Source organism: Mastigoproctus giganteus, chromosome 13 (genome assembly GCF_048544385.1).
Source record: "Mastigoproctus giganteus isolate SK-2022 chromosome 13, ASM4854438v1, whole genome shotgun sequence".
Taxonomy (NCBI): Eukaryota; Metazoa; Arthropoda; class Arachnida; order Uropygi; family Thelyphonidae; genus Mastigoproctus; species Mastigoproctus giganteus.
The window spans coordinates 100,545,130-100,572,331 of NC_143587.1; the positions used below are offsets into that span (position 1 = coordinate 100,545,130).

General features: G+C 38.4%; 1 protein-coding gene across 2 annotated transcripts in view; it reads left to right on the forward strand.

Moving 5' to 3' along the window:
• Syt7 (Synaptotagmin 7) overlaps window positions 1-27,202 on the forward strand; it is a 389,134-nt gene that overhangs the window by 35,928 nt on the left and 326,004 nt on the right. The window contains exon 1 of one of the 2 annotated variants that reach the window (XM_090388111.1): window positions 4,569-4,667. The exons of the other annotated variant lie outside the window; for it this stretch is intronic. The gene's annotated coding sequence lies outside the window, so the exon portion shown is untranslated. Of the gene's footprint in view, window positions 1-4,568; window positions 4,668-27,202 lie in introns of those variants that run through there. 2 annotated transcript variants of the gene reach the window in all.

A 27,202-nucleotide genomic window follows, 5' to 3' on the forward strand; every position in this document is an offset into this window, starting at 1 on the left:
TGATGTTTGCATATTTTTCCCCTGGAAATTGTTTTTTTAATTTTATAGAAGGCAAGCAACCAAAGAAGATCCTAATTTATAGGATACTCCAAGAATTTTGCTATTACTAATGCCCTTATACATTTCCTTACTAAGACACTTGATCTTAACACCCTTATTCTTTGTCCTCACCACCAGCCCTCAGATTATGTTGACTATCCTGTAAGTAGTTTAGGTTACAACTTGGAGATGATTTCATTCTTTTATACGGCTGTGTCCTTAATTCGTACAGTTCTATTATTATTTTTTTCTTTTTTCACGGGATGGATTAAAGCAACACAACAAGTAGATCGATTTGTTTTCTAATTGCGAAAGCTCCTGATTCTGCACTCTGTGTGAATATAACAAATGCATTTTTACACAGCGTGATAAATGTGACACTGAGCAATGCGATTTAAGATCTCTAGAGCTTTGCAACCAGCACTCATTTCTTACATGATCTAGGATAAGATAAATATGTAATTCAGAATGTCGAAATGGCCTAACCAGTGCTAGTAAAAAGTTCATAGTTGAAGTTGATAATACGTAGAAATCATAAGGCAATTTTCTGAATAAACTTTCCGTCGATTGAGCTGGTGTAGTGTCAGACACGTGGTCAGCAAAGTGCTATTTAGTAGATTAATAGAAGATTGCTCGAAGCAAATGAAGTGGGCGAGATAAAAATGTTTTTCCAACGCAAACGGAGATAATGGAAAGCTGTGTAACCACCAGTATCACAAACCAGTCTCGGATAAACAGGACACACATCTGTGCCGCATCGATTTTCGGAAAGCTTGTGTTAATGTGTTGAAGCGAGTTACGAAGAAGATTAAACATATTTTGGTTCGGTACTTTATTATAATCGAGGCTTAAGGCCCGAGAAATTTTATCACCACGTTGACCGCAACTTACAACAATAAAATATGATGTAATGGCTGATTGGATTTGAGAAGAAATTCAGAAATGAAATGAATGTTCTAAATAAATGCCTTCGGTAAATATAATTTATGTTTGTAAAGGCTTTTAAGTTGGAAGATATGGATAAAACAACGACCGTATTCTTTAAAGTAGGATTAGTTTTTAAATTCAAAAATTAATGAAGCTGAACCCCGAAGATTTACTTTAAAGTTTTATATCCAGTTGGGAAAAATTTTTCAAGTAACAAGGTTTTACATATGTCATTAATTTGACACCGCTACATTTCTTACTTTGTTTTATTAACCACAGAAAATAAATGGCTTTACCGCTGCGAAAAATGTTTGTCCATCTTTCAGAATCTAGTGCGGCGCCTTTCAGCTGCATGCTGTATTAATTCAATTCGGATGATGATGATACATGCCACATTGCTACACTGACGCTTAAATGATATATGGTTTATGAAGATACTTTCTAGTAAACATTACTTGAGTCTCTAAGTTCCAGTAGGCTGTATAAATATACGAAAACAGTTAACGTTTTGTATGTGTTGAAGTACTGGTGTTTCCCTGCAATGATATACCGTTGCTGAATGTCTTTGTAGCAGGTCTAGAAAGATCATTTCATCGTTTGTTTGAACCGTGGAAACCAGGTCAAAAAAAAGCAAGGGCAGATTTGGTGAATGCGCAGCACACCAAAAATAATGATATTTTTTTTCCCTGTCCGTTGGAGAAATTTCATTGGCTGCTCACAATTACAGCGTTGAGAGGAAGGGCGTCCCGACCTGGGGTTGTGTTCAATTGTTTCTTTCTCTGCCATCTCGAAGAAATAATTGTGCCATTCAAATATGCGCTGGCTTAATTAAACTGTCACCAGCTTGATTAAACAAGTTATGGATCTTAGTTGTATCCATAACATACAGGAAAATTCTGACATTCACTTGTTGCTTATCCATTCTCGCTACTATGAAATAAAGCATAACCACAAACAATGATTTCTATATCGAGTAAGAGTGAGCCAATCAAAAAAAAAAAAAAAAAAAAAATATATATATATATATATATAAAAAGCTAGTTTACTCTCTTATTAATGAATTCAGCTGAAATTTTGATCTTAAACGAAATCAAACCTTTTACTTTTAAAGGTGTTTTCACATCCAAAATAAAAGTAAGCATTACCTTATCAATGCAATTAACCGCCCGATTTTAAGAACGTTAGCATATGTGCATAATGCGCCTATTACCTTCACCACGCCTGCTGTCCACTAGCACATAACTCTCAGGACGGATTTTCATGAAATTTATATTTGGGCCTTTTAGAGTGATTTGTTGAGCATTCCAAATATCGTTAAATTCGGAATAATAGAAATGCTACAATTATTATTTCTTTGTCCGTCCGTCTGCATGTAATAATTCTTCACAGTGGACGGATTTTAAGGAAATTTTATATTAAGTATTATATATAATATAAATTTTATGTTTCATTAAAATCACACCAATAGAATTCCAGCAATGATTATTTACTTTTTTATGGAATAAATATCACAGTTCCAGTAGGAACTATGGTATATTAATACAGTAGCTGAAGCAATTGATATTATGCACGCTGACATGCGCAGAAACAAAAATTTCTCTGTTCGCTGATAAATCGTGAATCATTAATTTGCTAATTCGCCTGTAATGAAATGCTCTGTGCACATTAACTATCCTTTTTTTTGTAATAAACTTATATTTTACAGCAGGTGCTGTAACTTGTTGCTGAACAGCATAATTACTTGCATTTTAATCAGTGGATTTTAGCTGCAGTTGAAATTAGTGCAATGCATTCTTTTCAGGAGCAGAACATGTCTGTTAAATAGAGTGCCCACTTTATGATGGTGACGCGGTTACCCCACTAACCCCCTTCCCTCAAGAGTAAAGTCCTCAGCGAAAACGCTGCGGAGTTTAGTCTACTCGCGTCCCTAGCCCTATTAAATTTTCGTGTACCCCTCGTCGCGATGGGCGGTTTGTCTGTTGTGAGGGGAAAACCGGAGTCAATCCCGATGGAAAACCTCACGACCACGGTTTGAGACCGCCGAACTCGATGCTGAATGCCCCTGAGAAAATTCCCATAAGGGTAATGCTGGAATCGAACCTCGATCAGCTATTCAGCAAGCCAGCAACGCTGCCACAAGGCCACCGTGGTCCCGTATGCTCTCGCTTTATTTCAGCATTTGACTTCACTTTTCGCACCAGTCACGTGGGTATGTGACGTGATTGATAAACTTCCCTTACATTCCATCTATAGATGCTTTCACATCAAAAACTTAAAATGTTAAGCTTTAATATTAAAAATCGTTAAACTGTTATTTAAGGCAAAACATTGTTGTTCTTTTTGGAATTAATGGTAGGAAAATTAATTATTTAAGCAGTTTTATTTATTTTAGTATTTATAGAAGAAGGATGAAAAAAAAGTATTATTTAATGTCCTTCTCAAATAAGTGCTGTCAATTACTAACTGCTTCATCAATTTAATTATATTCATATATGCCAAAATTAGTAGAACACGCAATTATCTTCGTTAATAACTAATTAGGGAAGTATGATTGTTGTTAATCAGCTCTGATTTCCTTCAGTTGGTAGCAGTGTAGAGAGTCAGTGATTTTGCCTACAGATGAGGATAGATGTGCCCAGGAGTTTTACTTAATAAAATCCGAAAATGTCGGTGTTTTTAATTATTCTGGTAATGGTATTTCAGCTGGTATGTAAGCATCATTAATGAATGATTGGGATTGAACACCCTCATTAAAAATGGATTTTTATTCCGGTTCGTGAACTGCTCTACAACTGAATAAATTGTTCCAAGGTTTCATCCGCTAATATATATTAATTTTATTATCTGCCTATCGTAGTATCCTCGAAGCACGTGGGTGGAATGAGGTTATAAGCTGTGTCGATGCGGAAAATCACCGGTTAATATATAAGTTCCAACCATAAAGAATGAACTGGACTGGACTGGACTGATAAGAGTACACGGAAATGTCGAGGTGATGGGAGCCAGCAATTTATAGAAATATAAGAAGTTGTTAGAAAAAGTACAAAATGGTCCAATAAAATAAGTGAGAGGGTGATAAAAATTGAGCATTTCTTTACTGTAAAAGTAATGGAAAAACAAAAGTACTCTACAAAATTATTCTACTTTCGGGACACCGCGTAGAATGACGTTTGCTTGCTCGAGCTATGCGTGCTGATGTTTGGCAGAAGGAAATTGCAGCTGCTGCTAGGGGAGAATTACACGCAACACACACTAGTCCACACTGACACGTCCCCTGTTACGGCGAAAATAACTGGCAAAGTGACGGAGCTTGTATCCAGGGATGCTGTTGATCACCGACTTGTAGCCTGTAGCTCGCGACAGGTTGGATGGTAAGACGAAGAGTGATTTTTACCTGTTCGCATGGTAAGAGGGGAGTGGGCTTCACTAATAGCTGTGGTGGCTACAAACATGGAGAAAATGGCAGCGAGTCACAAGGGATGCGTTACTTGGAGCGGATTTGTTGTGTCACGTGATTACTTCGTTAGGCGGGGAGAGCACTGGAAGGGTCTCGTGCAATAGAGAACACGCGTCTCGCACTCCCGCATTTCACAGAAGATAGCATCGGGTATCTTGCCCGCTAGTTATGAAACTAGGAACATCGGTTGTACTAGTTCAAATCGCACTAAATGAAAAGGACATCGCTCTAAGCATATTGGCAGGTGAGTCAGACGTGTAAAATTATACAACCTTAGTAGGCATCAAAGCTAAGAACATTATGTTTTGTTTTTTTCGAATTTCATAAAACTTCCTTTTATATAATCAGCAGATTTTCTTGTTTCAATGGTAATTTTATATTATAGATTTAATATTTTATCGAATAAAAGCTGAAATGTTCAAATTAAACAAAATAATATTAGGTCTTGGATATGAAAAAGAATCGAGAAAAGGTTCAGGTATTTTTAAATGTAAACTCTTTTGAACGCATTATTTGAATTGAAGATAAAATAAAGGGGGAGGGGTATTAGATCCGTACAAAACAAAAAAACACAGCCACATAGTAATTTATGAATTCCTTGGATAAGTTGAACTCAGGCCTTGCAATTTGTGCAAGACACCAATAATAGAAAACCAACTCATCCAAGAACCAACTTAGTTTGCTGCATAACGCATCGATTTCAAGTTGCAAAGCAAGTCACTGAGTGGTTTGAGTGTTTACTTAATTTGTTCTTCGATGACAAGAATTGAGGGCCTGACGTAGCCCAGTGGTCAGGAGCGAGAGTGCATAGCACGCGTTCCTTGAGTGGACCGGGGTTCAAGCCCGTGACTACTAAATACGATAAATATTTGTATTGACGATTTATTGTAAACTCTACTGACTTGGTTGTCGTGCTGGAGTATAAACAGAAAAATTTAATTATCAAACTTGGAGAAGTCTCCTTTTAACGCACTTGTACGAGTATTGATTGGCATGCATCCGTGAGATCATGGACTAATTTTTATATAACAATCGACCCTACTGCCACCTTTGTTTATATTTTTGTTCTTTATATATGTTTCCGCTTTCTTTCGTTTCGCTCGAATAAAAATTTTATTCTCCGACCTTTGAGGAGAGAGAGCTCGTTCGCGTGAGGAATATTATGCCTGAGAATATCGATAGCTGTATCCACACATCCCTTCCTACATGATAGATTCGTTGTCGTTATGTTAGCAAAGTACAAATTTACGCTGTCATATTTGACAAGTATTTCAAGTTGCTTACAAAACAGTCTAGTGTGTTTACACAAAGAGATGCAAATAATGTTTCAATTTGCTTCTGGTCAATGTAATTTGAACGTGCAGAAGATGCCGCTTATTCGCGATCATTAATTGTATATAATTCTGCATTTTAAATGCGGCGCTCCAAAGGGGGAGCTACCGAGACATTGTAATGTTTTTAGAACTACAGCTGCACCAACTTACTGTCTTGCATCAGTCGGTGTATGTATATTTGGGTGAAACTAGAAAATCTGAAACGTGACTGCGTGGATTTGCATAACATTGAAATTTGGAACTGCATTCTTTCCCGATTGTTGTAAACCCTTGTCAACGTGTACCGAGGGTGTTTTCCATGGCAATATAGCCGTGTTAACACCTGGAGTTAAGTTATTCATATTAACTCCAACATGCGTTTAAGCTTTGCAACCTAATGTCATTTTTGTGTGAACAGGTATTACCATACAGGATGATGTGGGAAACTTCTGATTTTAGGTGCATACCTCAATAGGAGCATGCCGACGAAGGTGTAGCTGGGTTCAATAAACACCCCTATAAATACTCTGAACTGACGATGTACGAAAAGCCTCTAGTGAAATTCTTAGACCATTGCTATGTACAGGGTCAAGCCATTTTACAGTTTTTCTGGCTGATTGATCATATTTTTAATACCCCATTGGCAGCTTAGGCCACAATGCGCCAAATCAAAAATAAAAAACAGTACTAAATATGTTTCGTAACCTATAAATAGGCTGCAGTGTACAACATACGCTTGCCGACCGGGCTAGCCAGGTAGGTAAAGTGCCTGCCTGGCAACCCAAAAGTCGCGGGTTCGATTCCCGCCTCGGACCACAGTAAAATGCAAAAACTTTGGAAGGTGCATTATGGCCATAGAAGCTGATGCGCCAACAACTAACAAGGAGAAAACAACATACGCCTTTGGTATTTGTGGTCTAAGACTAACTCTATAGCATACAACTCAGCTGTATAAATGCTGCATTCGTGGAGAATCTTCCCAGATATAGTACTATCTGGAAAGACAACTCTGACTTCGAGCGCTCCATGAAGACAGGCAAGAAGTCAGAGTTGGTGTTATTATTTTTGGCACAAGGGCTGCTCAGGCTATATTGCACCTATCATTGATGTGGAAGTTACCCATGGTGAATGTTATGGGAACAGTCAGAAAAGGTCATATAATTTTATCCAATTAAGAAAGCAGGAGAACTCTATGACATTGGCATCAATACCTATGATATGGTAGAGCTTCAAAGATTCTTTAAGATTTGGAAGAAAACTGAATGAGAGTTGCCGGGCATGACAATATAAGGTGCTTTCAACAAGAATGTGCTTCATTGTTAGCGAAGAGTAGCAGTGCGTACACTGTGGAGGATCATTTCCTGTGAGCACAAATGAGTAATCTGATGACTAATTCGTACTCTGGCTAGGATTATTTCCTCCTTTCTGTTATCCCGGAAGCTACAGGCCCATAACTATGGTTCTGGTTTTATTTGAAAGCATATTATCTGTTTGAACTTGCCATAGAAGTGTCCATTGTTCCATACATATTCCTTGTATATTAGCTCTGTAGTCAACATATGGAACGCAAAAACATGATGAGACTGGTTTGGATGGATGTTTGGCAGTATAGTGTGCACATTCGTTTCCTGATACCCCAGTGTAGCCTATGATCCAGCAAAATATGACTACTTGCTGGCGTTCCTGAATATGCATCAGCTTACTTTGTAAGGGTTTTACGAAAGGATTGGAGGATGTGATAGAGAATGTAAATTATATCACATCCTCTTTAGAGGATGTGATATAATTTAATGGCTTTAAGGAAGGTGAAAACATCTGTAAAATCATCTCTATCACTCAGGAGGTCTGCTAGGATATTGGTGTGATATGACCTATAAATAGCTTTGAAGGTTTGTTTCATTTGCATATGTAGGACTGACTGGATACTGCTGCAGGGCTGGCATTGTGGTGCTTCTTCTGCTGGCAGTAAGAATGAGTGCGTAATATAGTTATGTCCGATTCTTAGTCTAGCCTAGAAACAGTAAAGAAGTACTGTTTCTTCTTTTCTACTTCATTTCTTCTCCCGTCTGCAACACTGCAGACGGGAGAAGAAATGCTTCTTTTGCTGATCTGTCTGCTGCTCCATTTCCAGCAATCACTGATGTCCTGGGATCCAGCAGAAATATATATCCTGTTCATTTATGGCGCAGTGAGTTAGTATGTGTCATGTGTGCAAAGGATTGAATGTACTTATGTTTTGCTTTTTGAAAAGAACTCAAAGGCAAAGAATCTGTATATATTACACTTCTCGTGTAACACCTCGTACATGATTGATGAAATTTTTTGGCGTAAAATTCTGCTGTGCATATACTGCACTCTTTCGGTAGTTGTGTTAAAGTAATATCTGGGAATACAGCTGCTGCTCCCACTAAAGCTTTCTTGAATTTTAACCTTTTCATGGCGCACTACAGCCTTGCTGTTTTTGCTCCACAAAAAATCAAACCCACTAAAGCGTCCGTTTTCAAGCCATCTGTGTGATTGGAATGTAGTCAGAAAATTGAAGTCTATGCAACTGCATGTAATTGTTGGAAGATTGTTGCAATTATCGCTTTTTTATCCCATTTCTGAAAGTAGAAGTCGCATATTGGGGTAGGCAAATCTCATGGTGGAGGGGTGTGAACTGGCATGTGCGCTACGCTGTCTATATTAAGGTTATGTACGGCTAAAAGTTTTGCATTCTGATTCCCAGGGGTTTATTTGCTTGTTGACGATTCTGGTGGATATTTCTGCAACGTAGATCAAAGATGGTCTCCTACTTAAGCAGTGTGTCCAGACAGATTTTATTTTAAATGCATAATCCAAAGCCAGTTGTGGGTGGTTCGTTGGCTTCGGCATAGAGACTATATATGGGAGAAGTACGATAGGCGCCAATGGCTATACGTAGTGCATTATGATGAACTGGGTCCAGTCATTTCAGAGCTGTTTTCCGTGCTAAATCGTTTAATAAGGAATATCTGTGCGCTCCTCATGTGTTGATGAAAAGATTTTAAATATGTTAAGATATTTTGTGGAGTTTTTACGTAGCTGCCGGATGTGCTCCACGAATACGAATTTCTTATCCAAGATTTGCCGAAGAAATTTTGCTTTCGGCTGCAATGGTATATTCTGGTCTTCCAGTTTTAATTCAGAGTCAGGATGAAGATTTTTTTTTGAGACAGAAATGTACGCACATTTTTTTTTGTGTGTGTTGATAGTCTGAATCCATTATATCTACTAGGTAGGTTGGTTTGTAACCATATGTATCACCGCAAATACTTTCTTCCTGATAAGAGATGTTCAGCTCTGCCTTGAGTCTTTGAATTTCTTTTTCCTCCTTCCACCATTGGCATACTCGCGAGTAAGCAGGGTGTTCTCCTTGGCAGTTAACGCAGTTGGTTTTGTAGCGGAATATGATGAAGTCCTTTGCAGCGCATTCAGGTGCTCCACGACATGCCATCTGTAAGTGTCCATATTTCTGTAAATTAAAACACCTTTAGAGGATTTTGGACATATGGACGCACTAGACATTTGATTTCATTAGGAGACGTTGGTGAATTAAAAGTAAGGATGATGTTTCTCGTGGGAACAAGTTTCTCTTCCCTCCGCGTGAATGTTCGTTTCGCAGCTGTCACTCCTTGGGGTTTCAATTCAGAACAAAATTTCTCTTCAGACACATATATGAGATTCCATTCCGCGATGAGATCAGTGTCTTCTGTGTTGGGGGGAGGAGATAAATGTGATCGGCATTACCATCATAGATTTAGCTTGGAAGAGCTGTTCTGAATGCTTGTTACTTGTCTCTACAAGGATGTTGCCTGAGCGAAGCCATTTGACAGTTTGAGGAGACTTTGCAACTTTGCAACCTTTCTGCATAAAGAAGGGTGACATTTTTCCTATAGCTTTCTCACTTGTAGAGTGTATTATGAAGTAACGGGGTGTTGGACCTGGTATTATCTCTGTTTTTGTCTTTGATGAAGTGTAAAGTATTCATTATCAAACGGCCCAAGGGGTTCCCCTCATCTCCGCGTTGTGCACTCTGTGTACCACAGAACTCTATGAAAGCCAGAGGTTTCAAAAAAGTGTTAGTGTTCTGTAGTTCCTCTGACCATTTAGCCATTGTATCCCTAGGGATACAATGGCTAGTGGGACCACCCTGTTACCTACACTTCGCCCCGAGGAGGCAGGTCAGGCGTAGATGGATCGCATTGGTACTCTGGCAGGCCCAGCCACCTAGTTTGGAAGATTATTGCAAAGAAAAAAAAAACGCGATAGATTAGAGTGGTGAAAAGACAGATAGAAATATGGGGATGATAGGGAAGGTGTCCCCAAGAGTTCAGTGGGGACGAGCCCACCAAATGAAGAGGGAAAGGGGAGGAGGCAGAAACCTGTCTCCACCCACCTACCTAGGGTGTGGGGATTTAAAGTGGAGAGGGTCTCCCAGTGCAGACCGCCAATGGCGAGCGAGAGACAATCAGGTTAGAAGTACTTTTCCTCGAATGACGAGTGCATTCAGGAGGTTGGCTTTGATGTTATTTTGTATCCTCCGAGTGTTTATCATCTTGAGTTCCATGATCTTATCAGTCCTATGTGGGTGTTGGTTTATAAATATCGAGTCAAGTGAAAGACAGTCCCTGTCCAGTGGTATATACAAGGTGAGTCAGTTTTCTGGTTCAAGCTTTACAGTCCAATGTCCAGTCGTCTCTAGATGTGAGATTTAAGGTCACCTATAAGTTACATTTAGTTTGGTCAGAATTTGATGGCTTCGGTTCCTCAGCATTTGGTGGTCCTAATACACTGAGTGGACACAAATAATGGGATACCTACCTAGTAACAGGTAGGTCCACCTTTCGCTCATATAAGGGCAGTCACATGGCCAGGCATTGAATCCACTAGTTCACGAAAGCGTTCAACAGGTATTTCCATTCATGCTTGCTGCACCGCTGTCAATAATTCCGTCTGGGTGGAGGATCCAAAGCTCGAACGAACCTTTCCACAGCATCCCAAAGATGCTTCATAGGGTTTATGTCCGTTGTACGAGGAGGCCATTCTATGGTGGTGAAATCTGCGGAATGCTCTTCGAACCATGTTCTAGTCACCACGGATCTGTGAGGAGGCGCATTGTCCTGCTGGAAGAGTCTATTACCCTTTGGATGCAGAGGGGTGCAAGGATGGACACGTAACCTGGACCATTCAGAGATGCGTCTAGACGTACCAGAGGTCCCAACGTGTGCCAATTGAACATGCTCCCGACCATCCACCTGACTGAATAGTTCCTTGTTGATATGACGGATGCATAGCGTCGTGCGGTTTCTGCCAGATACGCACCCTCCCACCCGCTCGATATAACTGGAAACGGGACTCATCGGACCAGGAGACCCGTCTTCAATAATCCAGGTCCAGTGCCGATGTTCTTTTGCCCAGTTGAGGCGAGAGTCCTGTGTTTCTGTGTTAGCAATGAGACTCTGGTGGATCGGCGGCTCCCATAACCTATTGCGGATAATGATCCTCTGATGGTCTTGGTGGAGACGTTTCTGGCACCTCCCTCGTTGAAATTGACGGTGATTTGTGCCACTGTCGCTCTCCAGTTGGCTGAAACAATGCGATACAGACGTTGACTTCCACGTTCATCCACTCCCTTTCTCCGACCACAGCGCTGTCCACGATGAGATGTTATCCTGGAAGTGGCGTATTGCCGAAACACTCTTGATACTGTCGAACGGGGATAGTGCAATTTCTGTATCACCTCCGCAATAGAGTGACCCATGCGTTGGACACCCACTATCATCCCTCTTTCAAAGTCTTAATTCACGACGTTTATCCATACTGACATCGAATTACCATCTACGTGGATGCAATGTACCTATATACCTGCCAAGCAGTGGATTGGCCCACTAACGAGAGGGGGTGACAGCGTCGCGTTGCCCAGGAACTAGCTATCCCACGAATTCTGTCCTAGACAATTGTGCACCACCGATGGGAAAAGAGAATAATATCCAAAGTTACAATGCAATTAATGATGCAAAAATTATAAGAGACAATATCACTGAATGCTCTTGAATAAGATAAAGGCTGTAAATATCTTTTTAAATTCTGAATCTCCTAAACCTTGTCATATTCATTTTCCTTATCAAAGAAAACTGACTCTTGGCACTTGCATTTCTGGAATGCATCACGAATAGATTGTCTCTAGTCGGATTATGTGGTCGCATGTTCACCTGTTTTTTTTTTTTTTTTTTTTTTCTCGAAAGCCCACTGTATCTTGGAGGGGTTTTTGGTTTTTTATATCGCAAAACCGACTCTGGTTATAATTCGTCGTCACAATTAAAATTTAAAAATATCTCGACTCTGGTAACCGTTTTAAAGGTTATCTCGTCGAAAGGTAATATATCTACATTAATAAAAACAATCAGTATCCTGGAAAAGAAAGGAAGTCGTCAACTTATAAATACCACATAACTCGAGAGTTGACCATTCCAGTATCGTGCACAACTTGTCGGAGATATAGGACGATGATTATTCGGTATTTTTGGATCCTTTCCTGGTTTGGGAAATGCAATTACGATTCCCTTGTGCCAGGAGTTGAGAAACTGCTCTTTGAGATAGATTCTGTTGTGCAGACAGTATAGCCAATCCGCAGATTCAGAAAGATATTTAATCATCTCATAATGTATGTCCTCTGGCCCCACAGCACTCGCCTGGGATATTGCTGCTTTCATTTCCCATTCTGTGAAATACTGATTTACGCTCGATAGTTATTTGAAGTAAACTTCAAATAACTATTCAATGCCTCCCCTAGAGCGTTCACAACTGCACATTTATTATATTCTAAGATCGATGTAGGTTGCAGTACAACTCTGGATTGGTGAAGAGTATTTAAGCTTACTTTCAAGTAACTTGCGTTTATAGTTACCTTAATGAACTGCCACAGCTACCTAAGTTTGGTCTCCGAGTGACCCAAGGATTAGTAGATCAGGAGCTTACAAATGAAGTATACCGCAATGTTATTAATTTCTTCGTTGCAAACAGCACTATCGCGTACTAATTGTAAGATATGGGGAGTAATGAAAATTTAATTTTCATTCAATCATACATATCATTCTCTCCAGTAACAAAGTTTTAAGCACCTCAATATTTCCTACCGGATATCCATTTATGAGATATTGTTAGCCTCTCGTAGATTTATGATATTTATTATAATTAAACTCTGTCGTTGCAGAGTTTCTGGGCATGCAAATGTAATTCAAATGAATGAGAATATTAGATAGAATACGCGTGCGCACACACTAACCACCCGAGGTGGAATATCAAACATTCCGCTCAACACTCACACACACTGACCACCAAAGGTAATTGAGAACCAATTGTTTGAAAATATTTGTATATAAATTAAGGTTTTATTTATTTCTAAAAACAGTAATTTACCGCTTCTTGGTAAGGTATGTCAGGTCTAGAGAAGCCAGTATTTACTATGCTTTTTCGGTTTTCGTGCATACTTTAGACAGCGCTATCAATAAACGTGGTTTGATTCCAAATATAAAGTATAAACTATACGAAATCCATAGGAACTACTGTTCAATGCATTCGCTGTGAAATGGAAAGCGCCACTGGGAGCAGGGCCCAATAAGCTGATAGGCTTATGTAAAGCTGGAGACAGCAATAGCGTCGAGCGGTTTGAAATTCTAATTTCTCTGATCCTCTTCTATGACGTCTGCCATTTCTGAAATGGCACTGCCTTACATTCTGAAAAACCGGCGTTTTTTCCACCTTTTCCTTGCAGAATATATTTTCATATTCTCATGATATATTCCGAAAGGCTATTTTCAAATTTACCTTATAAAGTTTCATTCAGTTTAATATAAATTCTGTTAGTAATATTTTGAACAATATAAATGCCTCTACCGGCAATAACTGAAGTAGTCTTCATCAGTGAAGGAGACTTAATGGAAAATTCAAACGGTGTGGTGGCCGCTTACAACTGTATTTTTGTTAAAATTCTTTTATTTTACTAGCGCAACATCCATATGCATGGTATGCTAGCAACATATATCATCCATTAGAAGCGAGCGGTCATCGTTTCACAGGGACCCTGACTGGGTAGCTGATATGGGGTCCTTCTTTGTCTGAGACGGTCAAAATTAAACCTCATAAATTACTCGAGTTCAGCTATTTGACTTTCACGTGTTGTTAGTGGATCTGGTGCAACTAAGGAAAAGTATTGCGATGTTTATATCTTTCCCGAGAGGCCTCTGGATTGTTCTCTGAAGCCTGGAATTACTTTCAGCAACCCGGAACTTTTTATTAATTAGTAACCAGAGGTAGCGTTCGTATATCTGAGTGTGCGTCAACAAGCTAAAATATCACGGTTGCTCGCGAACATATGATATCAATTAGCAAATGTACACACACCAAGCACTGGTTCGTTTCCTTGGAGAATCTTGACTATCCACAGTGACCTCAGTCTGTTTAATCTCTTTATAAACTTTATTCCTCACTTTGTTGTTATATGCATATTCATGAATAGTTGTAGCACGTCACTACATATTTTATTAATAAAATTTGCATATTCAGCAAATATGTACTTCAATATAAAACAGAACCAGATTTCGGTATTCTGGACACAATTTAAGACTACGTAATTGCCATTTAGTAACAAATCGAATTCCGATTTGTTACTGCGTGGATAATTAATATTTAAAAAGAAGGCAAATGTATTCCGCATTTGCCTTCTTTTTAAATATTAATAAACTTAGCTGTGTTAACTTTATAAACCAGTTATAAATTATTTTAATATTATAACCTATCACCAATCTTCAATTTTTTTTGTTCACATGAGAATTTCTACGTGTTCAAAAACTTCGGTGAATCAGAAAGTTATTTCCATTATTTTAACTAATTCTTACCACAAATCTTCAAGCGTCAGGGTCAAAGTGAACGTTGAGCAACGCTTCTTCCAGAGTTAGGTCCACTTTTGAAAGGCAGACATTAGCTAAAGGTTCCTTTACACCACTGGAAAAAAAAATACAAAAAGTTGTACACAATGCAGATCATATCAAAAAAACTATATTCCTCAGGTGATCTTCGAGTACTGGGAAAAAACTCACTGACTGACAGTCATTAGTAGGAAACATGGTGGATTTCGAACGTTAAAAGACCTTTAACGTGATAACCCCTAAGTAAAACTGAAGATAATTTTATTAAATTTTAGAAATTAGAAACAAGCCAACAAATAAATTTAAAAATTTCACAAAAGTGTCTCGGTATTATTTCTGACAGCCAACTGTCTTTCTCAGATTATACTTAAATTTGTTGCTCGTAGGAGACGAGAGTTTTCAGTAATACTCCTTAACCTTTTGTCCCTTACACCAACATTGAATTCCCCCCTCATTCCTCCGATGCGAAGAAATATTATTTATCTTGAAAACAAAGTTGACTACAATAGATGCAACCTTTTCTGCTGTTACAGGTTGTTTTGCTTTAGAAGCGAAGGAGGGACCAAAATGATCCTCCTCTTCACATTTTGTGCAAGGTTTTATACAAGCAGTCAAATGCTGGAAACAATTGACCTAAAGCTTCAAAGTTCTCGCGCACTAATTTCGGCTTCACTCATGTTTTCTGTCGTTCTTTCAATCCATAGAATTTGCTTCGGTTTATATTTTACCATTTTAAAATTTATCCAAACGAACTACTTCCTGTTCCTTGTTTATCTCAGCTGCTTCCTTTATTTGTGACAATATATCTCACAACAATTCTCTATTTATGAAACGTATATTTATTGTAATCATAAAAAAAACCGCATGATTTGTATAACTTATAAGCAAAATCCTACGAGGGCGTGTTCGTATCAACTTTTATTCCTCGAAGAAGCTCGCAGGTTTCCAGTATCTTTGCTGCTTATTTATAGGCCTACCGGATCAGAAGGAAACATATCGTTATGCAAAGGAAACTACAAACATAAATCCATTTTTAGATCAGATGTACGAGTTTGTCAGCGAGAGAAGAAAATTAACTTTACTAGAAAACATGCCGAGATAGTAACAAGAATTTACAAGTAAACGCAATCGAATATAATCAAAATTATGCGAATGGGTTCATTTCGGATGCATACATCGGTTCCTCAAGATTTACTGTTATTTTGTTTTTCAAATAGCGATTTTCTTTCTTGAATTTTCTTAATTCCAATCATCCGAGGAATATTTCATTGATACATTATATAGAGTGAGTCAATAGGGCAATTAGTTGATAAATTAATAAGATATTATTAGCATTAACTGTTTTCCGATGATGCGAGAATGGATCAGGCAAAGAGATTAATTTTATTGTGCGGCCTCTACAAGATGACTCGAGTGTTCTGACATTTTCTGGAATGTTTCTCGTGCAATAATAATATTCATGAACGAATTTTGATTAATCTACTACTAGTCTGGAAAGACAATTCGTGTTTTGCTTAAGGATGGGGAAATCTAAGTGACAATTCAGATGAAGTTTACAGGAACGAGATAAGTCGACAATAAGAGTTTGAATGGTAAAGATGGTTAAAAGAGAGCGAGAAATATATCAGTGATAATGCACGAAGAGGTTTGATTTGATTTAGGATTTATTTATTCATTAAGGCGCCAAGAATGATAAATGAATACAGACAATTATAAAAAGTAAAAAACGAAAGGGGGTTAAAAGATTACAGTGACCCGTGAAAACTGGTCACCATCACAAAAAGGATTTGTACGCAGTTTATGTATACAATATAGAAATAAAGAAGAATTTACCTCTATGCTTTTTTTGGAGAATGCTTCATACTTTATTCATATACTTTTATACAGTATATGTAGAACAGTCGTCCGTATAAACGATACATAAAAAAAGTAAATATAACAAAAGAGCATATTTTAAGCAGATGTAAATATGTTTATCAATTTTTCAAATAGATAAAAACAGCTGACGTGTGGTCATTATCAGAGCGTATCTGACTGAGTGTATAGGGCTCAATCAGATAGTTAAAAGTGGTAAAAGATATACGTCGTTCGTGTCTAAAATGTGGACATTCAGTTAAATTATGTCTAATGGTTAAAATGGTGTCACAGTCCTCACACATGGGAGAGTCATCGGCCCTCAGCAAAAAATAATGCATAGAGGAGGCGAGCTAGAACAACTTCCTCTCTATGGCTCCTGCAGACTAGCTCAATTACAGGCTTAAATTGATATATTTGTTTATGGCCTGTCCGTGCCATGGTTGTTACCACTGGGGTGTAATGCATTTCTTATCACTTGCCCATATTCTGTAAAGGAGACTATCTGGCTGGGATTTCTCTGGGACTGTGCTGATCACGCTGCAGCGTCTGCCAGATCATTTCCCCTGATCGTAAAGTGAATTGCGATCCAGCAGAAGCGGATATCAAGTGTAGATCACAAAGGGTAAACAACTTCTGCTGAACCCTGGACAGGACTGGACGCGAATTATATCTAGTTATGGATGAAGCCTATAATGCGCTTAAAAACTCAGTGTAAACCATACACCTTTGATAAATATTAGTTTTAATGTGGTCTAAGGCTAGCTCTACAGCGTACAATCCCGCGGTGTATATACTGCACTCGTCAGGAATCTTCTCAAAAACCATCTATCTGGGAAGACAGCAGCGGATCCTACTGATGACTGATTTCGAGCAGAAAATCAGATCGCTGGGCGGCATAGAGTTATAGGTAGGTAGGTAGAGTCTGCGCGGTAACACAGTGGTATCGTCACCGTCTCCCCACACAGCGTGGAAAAGGCCCGGTTCGAATCACGTCGATGACGCGAGGAACTTTAATGGGCTTTTTTCACTCCGTGGCTGAGTTAGTCGGTCTCAGGCGTAGATAGCAAAGTTTTCTTCCCCCAGAAAATCGACCAGAAAACAAACGCAATTTACAGACACAAATACGGGTTTATGTAATCAATTAGGTAACTCTAATATAATATATATTTGTTTTTGTTGTAGGTAGGTAGATGGTGAAGTGCTGGCCTTTTCCCCGATGTTAAGGGAAAAGTTACATGGTGGAAAGTGTTGCCTGGTGACTGGGCAACATTGTCTACCCTGATATCAAGCTCTCTGAACAAACCCTTGGACACGAATACCAAAGGGACGGTTGGCAGAATGACGGGTGTTATAGAGATTTTCCCATAGTGCAGTGGCTGGAAAACCGATGCCCACGTTGGGGTTGTGTGGCAGAGATTCCAGTTTGAAATTATATTTTAGGGAAAATTGCTTTCGTTTGAGCGACAGCGTCGATTCAGTTGCTTCGACGTATAAACTCTGGACAGGGGATGTTCGGAATGCTCCAGTAGCAATGTGGATGGCTTTATGGTGAACTGGGTCTAGCCGTCGAAGTATGCTTTTTCTAGCAGGTGCGTATACTTGAGATCCATAATCTAATTTAGATCGGACGAGTGCACAGTAGAGGTGTAGTAAAGTGCAGTGATCTGTTCCCCAGTTATTGGATAAGATTACACGGAACAGAAGTCACGAAATAGTTATTATCGAAAATAAGAACCAAGAATTTTGTCTCGGATACTACTGAAATGATGTTTTGGCCGAGCTTGAGTTCTGGTTCAGGGTGAAGGTTCCGTTTGAAACAAAAGTGTACCCAGACGGTCTTCTGAGATGAGAACCAGAAAGCGTTGCTCATTGCTCAAGAGTTCACGTGGTCAAGGCCGTGCTGCAATTGTCTCTCGATAACCCTCATGTTGCATGACTGTAAGAAGATCTAAAGTCATCAACGAAGAGGGCGCTGTTTACAGTTGGAGGAAATTGTTCAGTAATATAATTAACTTTGATAGCAAAAAGCGTAATACTTAGAACTGACCCTTGGGAGGGGGTGGGGGCTCTCTCCTCTTGTCCAAAAGATCTAGAGAGAATGGACCCCACACTAACTTGGAATGAACGGTTCCGTAAAAAAAAAAATTAATAAAAATTAATAAAAAAAATACAAATCTTCAAGCCGTGTCACATGCAAAGAAAATTCACACCAGATGCTCGCGTTTCCGGAAATAATTTCGAATAGATTTTTCCATTCTTATTAAATGATAGAAAGTGTTGATCTATTCCTTCGGAAGCCACATTGTACGTTTGAGAGGAGGTCATTTGTTTCTAGATACCACATAAGATGTGCATTGCCCATTCTTTCCAGATCTTGCACGCGCAGCACGGTAATTGTTGGCAATTTTGGGATCCTTTTTTAGCTTGGGGTAGGCAAGAATTATTACGTTATGCCAGGAGTCCGGACATTGATATTCAAGATATGTTCTGTTGTACAGACAAAGCAGGTGATCCATAGATTCAGATGAAAGATGTTTAATCATATCATAATGAACGCCATCTGGCCAGACATCACACTCGCCTGGGATAGAGATAGTGCCGCTTTCATTTCCCATTCTGTGAAATGGCTGATTATATGCCTGACAGTTATTTGATGACGACTTCAAACACTGCTTTTCAGCTTTTTGTTTGAGGGCCAAAAACTCAAAAGCATACGATGATTCAGCAGACACTTTTGCAAATATCTCCTCTAAAGTTTTTTTTGCAATTGCAGCTGGGTCTGCAATGGCACGTCCATTATGTTCGAGGATCAATACAGTGTGCGTTGTATACCTGCTCTTCATTTTCCGGACTTTGTCCCAGACAAGTTTAGGTGACGCCGTCTGGGTGATGGAAGATGTGAAGCGGATCCAATATTCTTTCTGACTCTGTCATCTAACATAACATGCTTTAGCGCGTGCACGTTTGAAAGCTATTACGTTATCTGTGGTAGGATAACGACGAAATTTCCCCCGCGCCTTTCTTGCTGCTGTGCATTCAGCATTCCACCATGGTGGAAACCGTGTCGATGTCTTTGGACTTGCAATTTCCGCTGCTTGGACAAAACTTTATGTGAGCTACATAACTTCATCATTAATTGGCTTCTTGCTGATTGTAGCAGTATTAAACATTGGCAGATGTTTGAAGGCATTCTAGTCAACGTAATTGAACTTTCACTGGAGTATCCTAGACGGGTGGCATGGACTGCCTTGGCAAACGGTGCATATCACGGGGAAGTGATCACTATCATAAAGGTTGTTTTCAACTTCCCATATACAAACAGGGAGGAGAGAAGGGGAGCATACAGAGACTTCGATTACAGTAAATGCAAGGGAATGTGTGTGGAAAAAGGTGTTAGATCCCACATTTAGAAGGGCCAGATTATTATTTTCTAGCATACGCTCGACAATCCGACCTCTTTCATTAATGTCAGCACTACCCCCACAGAGTATCATGTCCGTTAATATCCTTTAGAAACAGAAAAGGGGGCGTATACATCCATCCAGCAGACCTTGGTGAATGAAATCATCACGGTCTGCCTGGGTTGATGTCGTTTTCAGGTGGCAAATAGATAGAAGAAATAGTTAAGATAAACCCAACTGTTAGACGACCTGCCATCGCCTCTAGGTTGGTAGTAAGTGGCGTAGTTTGTAAAGGAATATGGCGACTCCTCCGTGGACATCGAATCCCAGCTCTGTATTTACGGATAGTTGCGCTAGTAAGGATCCTCATTGCTCTTTAACGCCCACAGCCTGGATTCTGGCGTGTTTTCCTTGTGCTGCTACCCGTGGAAATTCGGAACCGGGGATCTTGGTGGTTGAGGGGCCCAGCTTCCAACACCACTTTGGTCCCTGCTTCGACAAGATCGGTGGCCCTGGAAGGCCTGGTGCCACGTACAGATGCCCACATCGAGAGAATGCATGAAAAGAAGACTAAGCAATTGATATATCTGAACTGTTCAAGGAGCAACATATTTTGATCCGCAACCTATTTTACGCTCCCCTGCTTAAGAGTTGAACTTGTGGGGTTGTAATTCTTTTATGACAAAAAGATCACACAGCTCAACCATCTGTTTTATTCATGAGATATGGCTCCATGTGACTTCATAAGTTGAAAGTTTTAATTAAAGAAAAAAATATGTATTTTCCATCACCGATCATCTTAAAGATAATTTAACATATGTTCGAAAGAGTATTTCAAAATAAATATTCCAGGAATGTTTCAACAGCGGTAGCAACTTTGGTGAAAGTTTATAACAACCTATATCGTGCAAATGGAATTTTACAGTCCCACCTGTACTATGTGTTTACTGTATTTCTAGTTAATATTTGGTATGGCTTTTCTAGTTGAAGGCTCTTCTTCATTAGCGTCCTGTTCTACTCAATACAGCCCCAGTGGGACGAATTAATTGAGAGGGCTCGTCCAGTATCACTTAATACACAAGACTTTATTTCCTTCTATAGGTGTTATGAATTGGCGCGAAGTGCGTACTATATTATAGACTAAAAGCTATTCTAAAACTTATTAAATTCTGGTTAATAAATTGTTCTCTCTTTTAATAATCCTAATACTTTTGGGAGCAGTATACATATTATTCAATATCTTTATATCTTAGATTTAATTATAACAGAATACACGTGCAATACAATTGAGTTAATCCTCTTTTTTCCTTTTAATGCAATGGAGCCTCTTAAACTTGCGCACCCCTTAAACATCGGTTAGTATTGGAGAGAAGCAAAAGTACCTGTCATTTACAGCAGACGTTTTAGACGTTGTGTGGGAGAACTGAAATCTGGAAAACAACAAGAAGGCGCAACCTTAATGTTTAACGCTTCAAGGAGTATCAGAGGAAAAATGTGGCACTTAGATTGGACTTTAACGGTGTAACATGCGTTGTCTGAATGCTTTTCTCTAAATGGATCTTTGTTTGTAGCTTTAAAAGTGTTTCTGCGATTGAAAAGGCTAAGCGCAACACTTTTTTTCTTTTTTCTTGTCCAGGCTGGCGATACTTAACTAGCCTGTTGTCCCTAGAAAACTGGTCTCCAGAAGGAATCAATAAAATCAATGACTGACCTTGAGGCTGTTCGGTAGTGTCAAGGTTTCTTTAGGTTGTCGTCTGTTACTTTCTTTAAAACCTGAGGTTTGGAAGCGTGAGATAACACACAGCTTGAAACAACATTTGAAAGATAAGAAGAAAAGCGAACGATCATAGATTTTATCGCTTGACAGACCTTAAGATTCTCTCGTATAAACGGTAAGGAATACGAAAAGTTACAAATTGTATATGACGCATTTCTATTCCGATAGTCAGAGATATTTCTTTTCCTCAATCTCTCTCTTTCTTTCTGTTTTGAGAGAGAAATATATACGGGATGCTAGAGAGTCTCTTGAAGGGACCGTACGACTTTATTCCCTTCTTTACCAGAAAGACTCGCACACAGCGGTGGGCTGTTCAATGTAGATAAAACAGAAGTTTGAACGAACTGCACTTAAGCGCAAGGTTTGCGGACCAACCACTCCTTGCTAGTAGTATCGTCAAATCTGGAGTACCTTCTACGGTATATTCCTGGGAGGTCTTTCAAATTTACTTCGAAGTAAATATTTTTAAACTCTCCAAAAGCGTGCAAGTGCTGCTCAATGAAAATTCTCGTTTCTTGCACGAGGTGTAATTTTATTTAATGGAGATTCTCTTAAAGTACAACATTGACACACAGAAAAAACCTGTTTATATTGCAGAACGACCATCGGATCAAAGAAGTTTGCAACAGTATAGTGATTTAGCAATATTTTACCATATTGTATGGCATTAAATTCATTTAAATTCAAATTGAGGAAGGACGGATGTCGGATAGATGTGCGGAAATTTGCCTTTGGCCAGCGGGTGGTTGGTTGGTGGAACCGACTTCCATCACTTGTTGTTGAAGTTGATAGCCTAAACAAATTTAAGGCTCAACTGGACAGGTATTTCGAGCGAACGGAGGGGTGAAATGGGAGTGGTGTTTTTTTTTTTTTTTTTTTTTTTTGGCTGATGCTGAATAAGCTTGATGCTTTCTTGCATCATATGCCTCTACTAATGCTAATCACGTGGATTGGAGAAGGTGGCGTGCGGCTTTGGTTCGGAAACATGACCACTGCGGTACAGTGGCAACATTAATTCGCCCTCTCTTAAGAGATATTAAAAACATCTCTTAAACTTTTAGCCTGCAGCCACAGGTCCTCTTGGTATACTAAGCTTAAAAAACCAAAGTTTGAATCAGACATACAAAAGTTCCTATAATGACAAACTTTCGTTTGAAACACGAGGCAATCATAACGAGTTGGGTGGGTATTGTACTGCTGAAATTTAAAATGCTTTAACGATCACTTCACTTTCAAATTAATGGCAACAAATTTCGTTGTAGACCGACAATGTTATCGCGTAGCCTGAGTAGCCCTAAAAAAAGTATTTATTGCTTGAGAGTACTGATTTGGAATTAGTGGGTATGATTTGTACTTTCTTAATTATGCTTTTACTCTTGTATATACTTTTTTTGTCTATTTATATTATTTACTTTGCAATAAATTGAGGAGACCTGAGAGGGAATGCGATACCATTAACGTTACTCCACTGTGTCTGGCGAAGTACCGTTTATTGTACCACACTGTATGCTTTTTATTATCAAAAATATTCTCTGAGATCACGATCTAGCCTATGTGGGCAATATCGGGAAAAATAGAAGGAATTCCGGTAGAGTTTTTGGCCACAAACAGTAAATGGGCCAATTCTGACATCTAGTGTGAATCATGGTGGTAAAATCGATGCTTAAATAGGAGGGAGAGAAAATATAACTAATTCCGTGTTCGTATGCCATGTTTATAACATTTTACGTGTACAGGCAAATTAATAGAATTTATTATTACGTTTTTATTTTACTTTTCTGTAATTTTATTTTGTCTGTAATTCTTCTGTTAGTTTTTGCAATTATTTTGTTTACAAAGAGAAAGATGCAATCTGGAAACCAAATGTATTAATTATTTTTTTTACACTTATTTTTATACTTTTATCATTCCATTTTAATTATTTCAAACATTTTCCAATTTATTTTACTTTTCCTATACAAAATAAAATAGTTTGCATTGCTAATAGAAGAATGGGAAGCCTTGTTCTACACTGTTTGATAAATTACATTGCGTACAAGCTTAATTACTCCTAAACCATTTTGTTATATGCTTATTAAAATCTTACGGGCATCTCTGAGTAATTTTAATGGAAGCTGCTGATTACAGTAATGAATAATAAGGAAGATTCAGGGACCAGCTTAGAGACTAAGATAACGTTCTCAGTGGATTAAATTTCAGGTGCGTTCGATTTTTAATTGAATTCATTTACTGTGATTAATAGAAGTGAAAAATAAATAACTAATTAACTTGCTGCAGTTAATTATTAATTAATTAACTAATAGTGTATAAAAGCGATTGTTTTTACTTAACTGCACATACCCTGACATAATATTCACTCAAATTTTTTGTAATATACTTTACTTATTTAAGTATTTCACGCTCTGTAGTTTAATAAATAGCAACACACATCTCAGGTCATAGTAATGTCATAACTTTCGTAATGTACTTTATTTATTTCTTACTGAATTTTAATACAATTAAAAAAAAAAGCAACGACTTTCATATGCACACTACTGTAATATCCAGTGCGTCTTCCAGCTGCAATATATGATGTATGGACAGCCTATTCAATATGAATGAATAATCATAATTGCCAGATTTCCATCTCCCGATTTTAGCGAAATTTAGGATGGCTGTATAAATCTTTGTGTAAAAAGCAAATCCGTCGATTGGGAGTCGAGTTGTTATATGCGAACGGACGGACGGATATGACGAAACACAACAGGCAGTTTATACGTATATTAGAGCGCGCTTAAACATTCGACAGCGATAGCTTCATTAGTCTCTATGTATCATGGCTACTAAGAAGAGGGCAGTTCATCAAGAACACTGTAGTATAGGATAGCCTTCCAACTCCAGAATGCCATCGATTCGCTGCGACAAAAATTTCACATAATAAAAGTAGTGCTCTTCTAGTAGATTCTGTCATGCAAATTAGAGCGCTCTTCGGTTAGTATTAGTATAAGCCATATTGGTAAAAGAAGCCAGAGGCTTTTACCGCACCAACCAAAAAAATATAATAATCATAATAAATAAATATTAAAATAAAATAGCTGTTTGAATCCCTCCTCCTGTAGGTACCTATCTAGCTGACCTTTGAACATCCCCAATGTCAGTTTCAATCATCCATGGGGGCAACTTATTCCAGTTCCTGAAGAGTAGATGAATGCCTGACGGTCTCTCCGACCTCATCCTCTAACTTTTCTATTGAGGTGGGAGCCGGAGATGTATGATACTGTGCAGGGACATTCCGTTAATCATTCCTGCACGATATAGAGATTATCATACAGTTACTTTCACCACGAGAATGTGCTGTCAAGGAATATTCGTAAAAGTGTTTAACAAGTTAGCCCTTTAGTCTTTGGTCCAAAGATAGCATGGATAAAGAGTTACATCTTAATTTGAATATTCCCCTTCCCCATTTTTCCATCTTAATTTTTTTTTAATATTTTAATTTATTTTTGTTCTTTCTAGGTGGAAAGACATCCTGCTTTCCTATTTAAAAAGAAAAACGCTTTTAGAAAGTGAATACAACATATGAGAACTTATGGAGGGAAGTAATGTAAACTAAACAGTGTAATAAAGGCAGCTAAGAAGTGGAACTTTGGTTTCAAAAGATAAGAATGACTGAGCAATCTGAAATTCAGATGGTTGGTCGGTTTGTGTGTGTAAGGCGCTGATAATCATACTGCTTAGTGATTCCAAATTTTAATGGCCAAACCTAAATCTTCGGGGTCCATTGTTTGGTTTCACTTTTAGTAACATGAAGGGTTTCTTCAGTTATCATATTCGGTATATGGATACCCTATATGGAAAAATAAATAAATAAAATAATTGCCGGATTTCTATTGCTGTGATTTTCATTAAATTTGGGAAGACTAGGCAAATCTTTCTTAAAGAGCCAAATATAAAATTTTATGAAAATTCATGGAATGGGAATCGAGTTATTACATGCGGACGGACGGACAGATGGCTGATATAAAAATAAAAGACGATTACGCATATATGCTAACGCGCCTAAAAAAGAACATCAGCTAAGTAATAATATGAATGATATCACCCAACCTCTATGGAGTCGACAGTTTTAATCTACAAGTTCCTAACAATCACCAAAATGGAATTAGCTATTTTTTTCTATAATCGTATTATCAGGTTTGCAAAAAGGAAGGTTTTAATTAGAATCCTCTTAATTCAAAATGTGTGCTCTTCTTAAACAGTTTTTTGTTGTCTTTTCCAATAATTATTTAGTTAGGACATCAAAAAATACCTTGCAGGCTAATCTTTTCAGAAGTTCATTAAAATAGTGAAATGTTTTTGCAGTAAACATTTGTTTTCATATTACTTTCTTCTCGCCCAGTTTATCGCGATGAGCAATTAATTATTTACTTACAAATCACGTGAGTCACCGAGATGAGAGATAGGATCGTTAAAGTTGAAAGATGTAGGGTTGTAATTGTTGTTGTTGACTGCCAATATTTTCCGACGCTGAACCTTCGGCACAAACACACAGAGACTACTATAATTGTCCCTGACCTTTTCATTCGCGTGCCCGATTCAAAATGATGTACAAAAAGATCTGGAAGAAAGTTAATTTCTCCAAGGAGCGCACGATGCCTCAGCCCTGTACTAGTAGGTCAAGTCGACGAATGGCTAAGGCGCACACGAATGCGTAAATAAGTGGAAGTTGATCGAAAAATACGTTTCCAAGGCAGTAAGGATAAAAAAAAAATATTCGTAGATAGATTGAGATGTTAAATACCTATTTCTCTGTGATAATGGGTTTCGTTTTTTCGCTTTTGGTTCAAAACTAAGTTGAAAATTGTTGGTGTATTTTGATTCCGACATTTGTACACCAGCTGCGCAACGTGACAGGTGAATTAAAGTAGCAATGTATGCATATCGACAAAAACTCTCTAATAGTGTTGTTTCTTACAATTTTCTTTGTTGCTAATATTCATGAGATGTGTTTGTCTTTAGAATTGTGTGTTCTTAGGCGGATTTGTCGGTTGTATGGACTTAAAACCGAAATAACTCATGGGGAGTCCTACTTCCTCTAGTCTTCGAAGGGAATTGAATCCAAATCTCTGTTATCACTCAAAAAACTTGAGTGGAAAATGGTAAGATGTCGTTCCTACTATGTTGCGACGGAGGATACTTCAGAGACAAACATGGAGAAGCTAGCAGGATTTACCACATTGATGAGAATCAGACTTATGAATGCAATGGCTGAGAACTCATTGTTTTCCCAGCAGTACCGAAACTACCACGCCTCTATCTCCACCAGTGGTCATGAATCGCTATCCTTTCGTTGTGGTGCTTATAGAAAGCCTCGATTCAAATATTTTATGGGATGATTTTTCATCCCATAAAATATGCCGCAGCTTACGCAACATGCCGACACCGTGGCTTTAGATGTCTCTTAACAAATTCAATCCCAGCCATTTTGATCAACGAAGAGTAAG